Source organism: Mauremys reevesii, linkage group 8, assembly GCF_016161935.1.
Source record: "Mauremys reevesii isolate NIE-2019 linkage group 8, ASM1616193v1, whole genome shotgun sequence".
In the NCBI taxonomy this organism is placed as follows: domain Eukaryota; kingdom Metazoa; phylum Chordata; order Testudines; family Geoemydidae; genus Mauremys; species Mauremys reevesii.
Genome location: NC_052630.1, coordinates 23,223,296 through 23,236,161, shown reverse-complemented (window position 1 = coordinate 23,236,161; position 12,866 = coordinate 23,223,296). Strand labels below are relative to the sequence as shown.

Genomic DNA, 12,866 nt, shown 5'->3' with positions numbered 1-12,866 from the left:
AAGGACTTTGATTTCTTGCCACACAAGGCAGGAAGAATATTTCCTGTCCAGGAAATGCATGATGAATATCAGTTGATAACCTCTGCAGCTGCTCTTAAATCCAAGTTTCCAAGATGCTGTGGTAAGAATCTAATCTGTTTCACCAAAGTGTAATTCTGGAGTGAATCCACTGAAGCCAATGGTGTTACTGTGGTTCAGAATCTGGTCCAAAACATATAACTGAACCCCCAAAGTCCTTTTGAAATATCAGACTAGTAACCAAAGAGAACTTAACCTCATTTGATTATAAATTTAAATGAAGATTTTAATGTGAGATTTCTAAGGGTAAATGTAATACTTGTAAATTTAAAATTAATTAAAGCTTTAAATCCATGCATACAAGGTTGTATAGCCTTGAATAAGGGAGTATGAAAGAGGAGGTAGTCCAGATTTTCAGCTACCCTGGAGCTCAGCTTTGTGCCACTTAAGTAAAATCTATTTATTCATGTCTGAATATTGGTGCCAACATAGCAGAATTTTGGAAGTCTTCTTGATCCATCAATAACTTTGAACAGATGCCCTCCCAGTGATTTGCCACACACCATCTACACATCTTCTCACTCATTGTCCCCTACTATGATGACTTGCCACTGTTCCTTCCATGACAGTTTTCTGGAGGTTATTTCCATCTATACACCTGATGTGACCAAAGTACACAAATTTGCACCTGTTGATTTCTGGCAGCAGGGTCTGCTTTTCTCCAATAATATTTCTAATTTAAGCATTCATCTTCTTTTCTGTCCAGGAAATATGCAAGTCCTCAACAGCACCACATCTCACAGATCTTGATTTTCTTCTTTTCAGCAGCATGGATTTCCCAAGATTCATATACATAAGTTTCTATGGAAATAAAATAAGCTTTTCATCAACTGAACCTTTGTATATTTTGAGACGCCATGGTTTTTTCCAAACTTTTGTAAGAGGCACCATGGCTGAATTTCTAGTCATGTTATGGTTTCTTATGAATAGCATCCTTGATCGGATATGTATAATTCTGGATAATTGCGTTCATCTACTGCCTCTGACTCTTGACAATTAATCGTGATGTTCTCTTGCCTTCTGTTGTTACTGATCATGTCAACGTGCATGCATTATGTTTTTGTCACTTTGAGGGACAGTCCATATTCCTCATTAGCAGTTTTACCAGACTCCAACATTTGTTGAACAGCACCAATGGTTGTAGCAAAGAGCATCCCGTCTTCAGCTCATGAGGTCAGTTAGGAGGTGTCCACCAATGGAAATTCCAGCTCCATCCACTTCAATGAAACTTCCAAGGCTTGTTTCTTAATAAATTCTGTGTACATATTGAAAAGAGTTTGGGACAAAATACACCCTGGTCTCTCACTCTGCCCAGTACCAAACCACTTTCTGCTGCCTGCTGCTGTTTGCTTCATCATCTGTTGTTGATGGTGGAAACTAGCGATGAGTTCTATGAGATGCTTTAGAATCCCCATGTCTGCTAACATCCTCCAAAGATGGTAATGTCAGATGGTATCAAATGCTCTTGAGTAGTCAATGAAACCAAGGGATCAATGGGTGATTGTACTCCCTGTGTTTTTCAATGATGTGAAGGATGTTTGTGATTTGATCACATGTGCCTTGTTCATCTCTGACCCACATTGGCATTCCCCAAATCCTTGGGGCTGCTGGCCTGTTCTAAATTATGCCTGGCTATCGTAGCCCCCAAGAAGCCATTCTGTAGCTGGTGATTCAGTGGACAGTGTGCTCTGGCCATACCTCCAATGTGCTCCCCACTCCACTTTTTAAGTTAGTGCACAGGAGCTGGAAAACTATCAAAGCAGCACAAAGGGGCTGGCACAAGAGGCCCTATTTGTCCTTTGAGGGTATTGAGGAAAAGGTAATGGAAGAAAGAAGGCCTGTAAGAAACATAACAGGATTGTGGAAGCAAAGGAGTGGAGGTCTGAGAGACAGTGTGACAAGGTGGGCAAGTTTCCTAATTATAAATCCAAAGCATATGGTGGGTTCATTGGGATGTACACCCACCCCCAACATTTTGCTGATTTCAAACTTAGGGCACACAAATCTCTGTGAGCTCTGTAGCTGTAGGTCTTCTAGACATTCCTAGCTTTCAGGTTACTAATAAGCAAAGGTCATATGTTGCCTTTTAAAATGTAGGATAGGTGGATAAAATGAGGTACAATACACAGCCAATACAATACAAAACTCAGCAGAACAAATGAGTTGAAAATGACTGCTGCTGAATTTCTATTAAATATGGGCACAAAAATAGGACAAAACCAAGCTAGTGTGGTACTGAGGGAAAATTTGAAGCCAAAATATGAGAACATTCAATACACTGGAGAGAAATAAAAGGACTGGCCTTTTGCCACAGAAACTGCTAGAGTATGTCCCAGTTACCTAGCAATCTTGGTGATTAGTCAACTCATTTCAACCTCAAGAAAGATGGAGCCTACATCATAAAACTACCACACTCAATTTAATTTTTTTTAAGAATAATTCTGTTCCAAAGAGGAATAAGACTTCCCATGAATGAAAATAAATTAAACTCTCAATCACAGAATTGCTTTCCATTAAATCCTCCCTCTGGAAAAGGTCAGCCCTGCAAGAGTTAAACCAAAAAAAGTAGCCCCGCTATGGGAGTACTGTTTTGTGTAACTGTTTATTATTTTGCAGGTATGAATCAAGTTTTCTGTCCACAGAACCATAATAAAACTGTGATCTCTGTGGGAAATAGGTCCTTTTTACCACACTATTAGATGGATGTGTCCAGCTGTTCACATGTTGGGCAAAAGTTTGGTCCAAAATTAAGACCACCACAGGATGTGAATTGCTGCTAAACCCCTTGGATTTATCCTTGAGTAAATGATCCTCATTTTGAGGTACACAGCACCTGAATTTCCTAGACGCTAGCTGAAGCATGAGGCTTAGTGACTTCCGAAGGGGAAAAAAAGGCAGTCCCTTCACACATCTTGAATCTTGTTCAATAAGTTTGGGAGATGATGATCATGAAGAAACTCAACCAACAGAAAAAAAATGGAAGGTGGGTGTAAAGGGCTTGTCATGTGCGCCCCCTTTTCTCTGGCCAATATGCCTACAATCAGAGTCTTTTTCATGGGGTGGCAGCCACCTCTTGCAGGTGCCTCCCCCCATTTTATTGGTTGGGTTTGAGCCTGCTTTTGGTTTTTGTTCTTATATCAGGGTGGCACCTGCCTCTCGCTAGGGTGACCAGACAGCAAATGTGAAAAATCGGGACAGTGGGTGCAGGGTAATAGAAGCCTATATAAGAAAAAGACCCCAAAATCAGGTCACCCTACCTCTCACGATCACACCCTCCCCCAGGGCTGATTGCCCTGCTGCTCTTCCTGCCAGCCAGGCACATGGACTTCAGCAGCCTTCCCTGGTCTTCAGTCCTGTCTGCAGTGAGCTCTCCACATTGAGCTGTCCATGGTACTGCTGCTTTGCCTGCCAGCCAGCCAGTTACGCACTCTTCACTCCTCAAGCTCCACACAGCAATTGAACATCTTTGCTCTGCTGTTTGTCTTGTATTAGGGCCCTTCTGGTTCCAGATTGGCTGCTCCATTAGCCCCTCTGATTGGCCATTCCTCTGCAGCCACTCTAGGCTTCTTGGAGGACTTTCTCTCTGGTCTATTCTGGGGCAGGGTGATGCAGGGCCATGAGGCCTCCAGACCTAGTCCACCCAGCCACAGTGGGAAATCCAAATCTTTGGATATCTGGCTTCCTTTTATTGACTGTTCTGATGGAGTGACATTCACCCCTGTGCACTGGGCCACCATAATACCTGTGTTCCACTTCAGTCCCACATAAGCTGTGTTCTGAGGACTTCAGTGGGACTTGTGCTAGTTTGCTGCAGAAGGATGAATTTGACTGTGAACAACACTCAACAGCAGAAAAACAGTTACAATAGATGTAAATATTAATAGTACCTAGCTCTTCAACAGCACTTTTTATCAGTAAATCTGAAAACATTTTACAAGAAAGGTTAGTATTGTTACCCTTTCACAGAGGTAGGGAAACTGAGGCACAAAGAGGTGAAATGATTTGATGAGGTCTTCCAGCAGGTCAATGGCTGAGTTGGGAATAGAATCCAGGTCTGGTGCTCTGTCTTCTAGGCTGCACTGTTATGTTAATAAAGACCTTACATTGGTATGTAAGTGAAAACAGGAAAACACTAGAGATGTGAAGAATTATTTTCACAGGATAGCTGTACATATCACAGTCACAGTGAGGGAAAAGCACTACAGAGGTTAACCTCTGCTTGAATAACTATTTTTATATCAAATAATTTCATCACCTGTCTGGCTGTACTAGATAAATAGTTATAAGAAATGCCTAGAGAGTTAAATCAAAAGGGGTTATTAAAGAAGCCAGGCAATAAAGGTCTAGAGCAAAATAAAGCGCATCTCCTCAACTACTGGAGTGGGGTTTATAGCTGTGAAGAGGGGAACCCCACAGGGCCTGGCAACAGGGCTATTGGCCAAGGCTGAGCTGCTGGAAATCAAAAGACACTGATAAAGGATTAGCGTATGGTAGTGGTGAGGGAGTTGTCTGCAGCTGCAGGCTGACAGACACTTACTGAGAGGTAGGGGTCTGCACTGGGCAGGCTGTAATGTGGTCCCCAAGAGAACATAAGAACGGCCATACTGGGTCAGACCAATGGTCCATCTAGCCCAGTATGCTGTCTTCCAACAATGGCCAATGCCAGATTCTTCAGAGGAAATGTACAGAACAGGACAATTATTGAGTGTTCCATCCCCTGTCATCCAGTCCCAGCATCTAGTCAGTGTTTTAGGAATACCCAGAGCATGAGGTTGCATCCCTAACCAAAAACGTGCACCAAGGTTAAGTCATGTCTACCTTGGGGCTTGAGGGGAATGCCAAGTGTAGGTAAGACAGTATTCACATGGATCAGTTATTTTAAATCCATTTCTTGGTGGGGTGTCTACCTGGTGGCAAAATAAATCATACTTTGCTTGAAGAAGCTGTTTCTGTGGCGCTACATATTATTACAGCCCATGTGTTCCTGCGGGGAAATTCTTGTTGGGGCTAAGATAGGTAACATGGTTGGCACCAAGAGAATGTAACCTGTAGACCCAGTCAGAGAGTGGTTGGATCTCAGGATCCCATCTCAAAGAGACGTGGAGTCATGGACATTGAAAGGGGTGGATTCAGGGGATGGGAAAAGGATCTCAGAAGGGGAAGTCTACATAGGGACTATGACCCATGGTAACTATCAGAACCATATATTTTGCACCCCCCCCCAAAAAAAACCCTCCTGAAGACTGTAAAGTCTGTTACTTCTAACTAAACCTTATTTGTTCTGATGTAGATATTGAATATGTTCCTTCCCGTGGTCTTACTACTTGCATTTGTGTAGCAACTTAAAAGCTTTGCTAGCAAAAATTAAGTATTGTAACTACTAAACACACCATGCCTAGCACTCCTCCTGCAGTAAAATCCTGACTCTATAGAAGTCAAAGGCAAAATTCCTATTGACTTCAATTAGGTCAGGATTTCACCCTGGTCTTTAATACTTCCTAGGGCTTGCCCAGACTGAAGTTAGCACCCTTCACTCTTTTTTGCTGAGCGCGTGCTTAGTCTGTGATACATCTCTGATGGCCAATTCGTTTGAGATTGGAAAAAAGGAGTGGAGAAGATTTGGATCACAATTATGCAGGTGTAATTCCAGAACAACTCCACTGAAGTTATTGGAGGTACTATGGATTTACACCTGCGTAACTGAGAACTGAATCTGGTCCAGATTCTTATCTTTATCTCTGGGTCTGATTTTTTTCAGGCCTGTTCTCCACCCACCACACCCATTAACTTGAATTGGAGTAGTGAGTGCTTACACCTCTGTGGATCAGATGTCAGGGTGGACACCCACGAAATGACAGACCAAAAATCAGCATCACTTTTGACCTTTGTGGCCTAAATCTGTCAGCTCCCTCGTGACTTTGGAGCCTTTCATTTATAAGCCCATTAATACACTGTGTTCAGATGTTAAAACCTGTCATTAGGTTGACTAAAAATTCTTTGTGTGGGAACACTTTCAAAAAATTAATTGTTTCTGAATGACTAATCAGGGCAATTTCCTCCCAATTTACATACGAGCATCCTCATTGCTGCTAGTTGTGATCCTTTGCAGTTGTTAGCACTTCTGCACATTTCAGGCATAGCTTGGAATTGTTCTTACTGTTCTTTATCCTTCTCACAATTTTTCTCCTTTCTGTAAATGTTACTTTATACTGGCTGTCTTTTTATAAATAAAATGAACAAAGAATATTGGAAAAGTCCTTGAGCCCATGGACAGAGTTTAAAGGAAACCTCTGTCCTCCATGAAATAATTGATACAGATACTGATACAGATGTAACTTTGTTGACACTGGCACATTTTATTTCACAAACAGCCTGTTGTAATCATATCAGTTATGTTCACCTCCCAACTAATACTTTGCCTTTGAGAAGTAAGGAAGCTGCAATAGTAGGATCTCCTCAAAGATGGACAAAAGAAACACATTTTAGACACAGAGAACCCTAGCTTCTTCCTTCCCCCTCCTTGTGATTCTTTGGTACTGTTTGGTTTGTTAAATTGGCGTACGGCATGTGATCATGTCTTCCTCTAGTTCCTGGCCTCAGCAACTATATGGATCAAATATGCTAAGTAAGAGCTAATGAGTAGGGTGTTTTTGTCAGTTTTCCTTGAGCTCAAGAGAGAAACCTGTGGTTTTGGTGCTGAAAGGTCCCTGGTTTTATCCTCACTGATACCTGTGATATGAGTATGCAGCCAAGACTCATAAAATGCAGCTGAGGCTCAAACCTATATGGACATCAGAATCTTAGAAGAGTATGTAATAAGCTCATTGAGTGTATGTGCTCATGTTTTCCTCAAGTGGCTGATCACAGAAACTAAATAGCCTACAACTGTCTTACAGTAAGGGGAGTTCTTGGGTTCAAGAGGTACAGGCCTGTAGTGTTTGCTGTCAAAGGTCCCAGGTTCAATCGTTATTTATGACTTTCATTCTTGTATATAACCCTGATCTATTACCCTGGGAGCTGCCTGAGCACCCACCTGCTTGCCCACACTCTCCAGTTCTAGGGTACAGCTGTCACATCCTGGGCAGGGGACCAGGTTGAGCAGCAAGCTATGCCATGGGAACCTTCTTGCACTAGACCTGTGCCCAGGCTCAGTCTCTGTCTCTGGATCAGTATAGATTTTGAAATACAATAGATCAATATGTAAAAAGTCACACACAAACTAAACAAGATACATCAACAGAGGGCACACTCATGGCTGCTCAGGCTGGACAGAATCTAAGCAACTAGTTCTTAGACCGTATTAGTGGTAGCTGCAGTGAAGTGTGGGGTATCTTGTAACTGAACGTGATGATAGGGGAGAGGACAAGAAAAGGTTTCAAACATTCTATTACAGTAGCCAAAGCAATGAAACCAAAGCTTTTATAATGGGAGTGAATTCGTGGATTGAATTTTGGGCCACCCTCTGGCATATAAAGGTGGAATATCTGCAACTGGAAACATTAGCTGTTAGATGGTGTAATGCTTCTATCAGTATTTAATTGAAGGCAAAAACAAGAAGAGAAATGATTTTTTTTGTGCAAGCTCTGTAGTGGGTCAGATTCTGCCCCCACTTATGCCTGTACAGCTCTACTGACTGCAACAGGATTGCTCATGTTGTAAATCAGCGGATAAATTGGCCCTTTCTTTATAGAGTATTCCTCATCAAACTGGATACATGAACCCATCTCTACTCATTCTTTTAGGTCCTCTGTCCCCTTTCAAGCAGAACTGGAATGGCACTTCTGATTAAATGTTTGTTTGATTGAAGATACAATCACTCTTTTGTGCAGAACTTTTGCACAGAGCCTCAGAGAACGCTCCAGGTGTCTCTTGCTGCATATTTATGCCATTACTTTCCTCCTCTCTGGATTTACTTGAGCAGGTTTAGAAAAATCTTGTTTTCAATTGATCCTTTTTTAAAAAATGTGGTTTTAGTGATTTTCTGCCATTTCTTGTGCTTTCTAATTAAGAAATACTGTATTGTATTTAATAGCCAAGCTGACAGTTTCCTATTAACTAGATTTTTTCCTTTATTTTTTTTTCAGTCCAATTCCTTGTCTTCAGGGATTTATTATTTTCAAATACAGCAGAGGAGGTCCTCAGAAGCTGAAAAATCCTAACCTTCGAGGTTGTGGCTGCAGCTAATTCCATTGCAGAACTCTCTCGTTGCCACTTAACTAGTGTTAATGGAGAGAGGCTCAAACTCAGGATATTCTGTGAATCACTCTTGTAACATAAGCATGAATTTTCCTATTTTTCTTCATCTCTCTCTCTCTTCAAGCCTTAACCCAGGTTTGCACTACAATTCCTCAAATGCAAACCATGGTAACAATGTGAGATCTGTGCCGAACCAGCATACAAATGCAATACACATTGGTAATTAACTGTGTGTGTGTGGAATTGAAACCTTTACAAATGCCTCTGCATTTAGTTTACTCTCAAATTAGACTATGGACCATCTCAAGATCAGTTATAGTGGATTAGAAGAATGCTGTTTGACAATAATGGAAAATTGTATATACAGTCCTCCAGGCACAGAATTAAAAATATAACTAACCCTGTATCTGTAATCTCCTTTACTGGAATGACACTTGATGAGGAGATCAATGTGATCATTAATTGGCCAGAAGTCGCACCTTTAATCATACAGGCCTCCTCAGGATGGGAATGCATGTAAGATGTTCTATACACAGCTAGCAAAGGGGTACACTGCCAACAGAGTTGAGGCTTTGCTTTCCCAAATAGTCATGTAACCTACCAAAGTTCTCCATTCCCTCTTAGTGAGAGTCAGGTGGTAGAGGATGAGATAGAACACAGCTCACAAAACCATGTAAGTGGAAACATTGTTGATTATTTTGCTCTATTGTGGCTCATCAACTAATATCTAGAGCTGGTCAGAACTCAGAATTTCTAGTCAATAGGCTATTCCTACATTTCAAAATTTCCTTTTTGCCCAGTAAAATTTTGACTTTTCCTGCAAAATAAAACTTCTGAAAGATTTCATTTTGGAAATTTTAAATGACCTTTGTGCTTTGCGACCTATATAGCAATAATAACAAAGCATTTTGAAGTGCTTTGTTATGAATTATATATATGTATATAAATAACAAAATTATAAAGTTGAAACAAAGTTCCTGCAAAATGTTTTAATGTAATCAAATCACCAGTTTCCAAAGAAAAACTGTTCTGCTGATTTTTTTTTAACCAATTCTATTATTGTCCTCACTGTTGGAGTTCCAGAGTATATAAAAAAGCCTAGATAAATGAAGCCAGAGTTTAACACAGTTTCTCCCCACCACACACTTTATTTTTCCTGGTGGTTCAAGAAAAATATAGTGGGGTGGATTTTTGCACAGATGAATTAAAGATCCCTCCAACTATGTTTCATCTTACAGATGATAGGCCATTTAGATAAACTTATGAACCTTTGTACTCTTCTTTTGAGACTCTCAGATGAGGCTGACCAGACCATGGGGAAGAGAGGAGGGCTTGCTGTTCTGTCTAATTTATACATCCAAAGGCTAATTAACCTTCCATGACTAAATTAAATTCTGAAATAAAATGAACAGGCAGCGGCCTTTGAACAAGGCTTTAATACCCAGTAGAATATAAAGTGCAAAATATATTCAGGAGGCTGTTTGTGTTTAACATTGATGAAGATGTACTATATATGAAAATGTGACTCTGCAGCATTAGTTAGGAAACAGGCATCAAGGCTTAATACATGGGACAAATTCATAGAAAAATACTGACACCCTAATATGTAGTGTTCCACATATTTGTGTAAATTATAACCAATCACTTTCCTGCACCATTTTATTAGATCAGTACATGGAATAGGCAGGGCTGCCCAGAGGATTCAGGGGGCCTGGAGTCTTCGGCGGCGGGGGACCCCCGTTGCCGAATTGCCACCAAAGACCTAGCACTTCAGCGGCGGGTCCCGGAGCGGAAGGACCCCCCGCCACTGAAGTGCCGGTGAAGATCCAGAGCAGAAGAAGCTCCGGGGGCCCAGGCCTCGCGAGAGTTTTCCGGGGCCCTCGGAGCAAGTGAAGGACCCCGCTCCAGGGGCCCTGAAAAACTTGTGGGGGCCCCTGCAGGGCCCAGGGCCTGGGGCAAATTGCCCCACTTGCCCCCCCCCCCCCCCCCCCGGGCAGCCCTGGGAATAGGTATTTATTGCATTACCGTATTTGGGGATAAAAGACACAGAATCACTGCTTGGTGCTAACTTTTTGGGACTTTTCAAAAAGCACAATACAGCTACATCTATTTCTGCCTTCCTGTCTTGTCTCAGTTATGTTGTTATAATAAACTTGGTCCTGAACTGATCACATGGGAACCTACCAATACCATACTGGCAGATTAGGAAACAGAAAAGAATCCCCTTCACTCTCCCAGAGCTGTGCTGTTTCTTCAAGGTTTACAGTAGTAAAATCTTACTTTTGTCACTAAGGCAAGAGACCTGAGTCTGAATAGGTCCAGCTGGCCGTTGTGTTGAATAAGATTGCCATTTTTAAGAGTAGAACATTAATTTAAGGATTCAGTTGATGCTTGAAATAAATCATGAATCAATTAATATGAGTTAAACAAATCCTTACTCAGTTTTCACTCAGGTCTTTTTACTCCCCTTAAGTGAATCAGAGTGAATAAGAGCCTGAAAATCTGGGTCCACAGTGCCTTCGGGAGATGGTAGGGTTGTCGTATCTTGGCATGAGCAACATGGGGCAGAGGATAGGCTTTTGTAGCCCCTAACAATATACCCTTTCACAGTTACAATCACTCAGTGATGCATTAAGAATTTGCAAATACCTTTTGGATTTTTTATCTTGCAGACTTTAATGTGTTTTTGTTGCTGTCAATATTAATTACTTTAATGAGAACACACCCTTAGTAATACATTGCTCCTCTTCCTTGTTCTTTATCTGAACACTAGCTATACACCTACTTTGCAGACTTTACTGGGACAGAAGTTACTCTAGTATTTAGCCTGCAAGACTCCACAGTACATTGGGATCTGGACAGGACACTCCCCACACAAAATAAGTACGTCATGACACTGGAGAAACAAGACTTGTCTGATTTGGATGGTGAGGCAGCTATGATTTTTTTCATTTCAGAGATCCCTTTAAAATAAGATTATATTCCCATATCCCCAATGAATTCCTGTTAAGATGTAAACGTTATCATGACTCTGTTAAGAAGCAAGCATCTGAAGCCTTAACTGATCAGATAACTTATTCCATACAAAACTCTTGTTTGTTTTTTAAAAACAGTAACCTGTATGGTTTCTGCTGCAGTGATCTGCCCCAAGTAAGAGCGGTTATTTTTAGCTATTCATTAGAAAATGAATTAAAAGAAAATGTTGGACTCATTCACTGTGATGGAAAAGAGTAATGCAGATGACCTCAGAGATCCTTGAGAAGCATGCAACATTAGTAAGAAAGCCAAAGGTTATCTTTTACTGGTAGGTATCAAAATGTGGTATTTTCATGGATATAACCGAGTTTAGTAGTTTAAAGGTTTTATGTATGAATGAAATTGGACAATAAAATGGACACCCCTGGATTCTTCTTGAGGGAACCTAAATGCTACTTCAACAGTTACTGTAGATAACCTAAAAGAATTACTATACATGGTGAGGAGCTGTGGTGTAGTCATTAAGAGAAGAGAGCAGGGGACTTCGAATTAAGACTCCTAAGACATAATTTTGAAAAGTGGTTAGCATCTGTAGCTCCCACTATCTTCATCTGAAGTTGTGGATGCTCAGCACATCTGAAAATCAAGCCCATAAGAGCTGTATTAAATGCACATTAAGTTCTGTACATTTTTGTATAGCAATAAGTCTTATTGAAGTACATTTATCTTAACTTTGGTGTATTTAGTATTCTCTTACAAAAATGACTTTGGACAATTATGGTTTTATTATTTAAAAAATCATTTTAAACCTGGTTCATTTATATAATTTTGAGAATGGAATGTGATATAAAACTTCTAATATGATGTATTAAATCATTAATAAGAATGCTATGAATAAATTTCCATATGTTGAAATCTGTCATTGAAATAGTAGCTAATTATAATGGAAGGGATTACAGAAAGCATGAGTAAACAGACTCTTCCATAAATTAAAATGGTTCACTTTTGATGTGATACATATTTATAATTATTAGTTTTGCAACTTTTTTCTCTACAACATGAAAGATACATTGAAAAAGCCAAAGAATGAGGTTATTTTGTGAAGTGAAAATAGCTTTAAAATATATTCTTAACACCCCAACACTAAACTTTTAAAAAAAGAACTGTTCCCAAACCAAACTGCCTTCTCAGATGTTCAATAGACATTGTACCTGACTTATTGTGAAACTGTGCTAGATCCTCAACTTGTCAGCAAATGAACCAGACTGCCCATGATTCTTTGTGTTCCCATATTTCTTTATATATAAAATCCCATGATCCTTTGTGTACGAACCAAAGTGTATTGTATCTATGATTCTGGGGACTTTGTACTTATATTGAATTTTGGTGTGTGACCAAATAATGGTGTGTGTAACTTTTTTTTTTATTGTGACCCTGGTGATCCATGGAGAATGGTTCAGATGTCCTGGAAGGGACCACTTGTGATTGATGAGAGATACTCTCTATTACAAATGTCTTGGGTGATCAAAGAAATAATAACCCACTGAGAGATTATTTTCGCTTATTAGGATTTACTTGTATGGGTGTTTTCTATATTAAGGACTTAGTTACAGGTA

General features: G+C 40.3%; 1 protein-coding gene across 6 annotated transcripts in view; it reads left to right on the top strand.

Annotated features, from left to right (window-relative positions):
- ATP10B (ATPase phospholipid transporting 10B (putative)) overlaps positions 1-12,866 on the top strand; it is a 396,549-nt gene that overhangs the window by 22,369 nt on the left and 361,314 nt on the right. The window contains exon 2 of one of the 6 annotated variants that reach the window (XM_039485884.1): positions 11,048-11,201. The exons of the other annotated variants lie outside the window; for them this stretch is intronic. The gene's annotated coding sequence lies outside the window, so the exon portion shown is untranslated. The remainder of the gene's footprint in view (positions 1-11,047; positions 11,202-12,866) is intronic. 6 annotated transcript variants of the gene reach the window in all.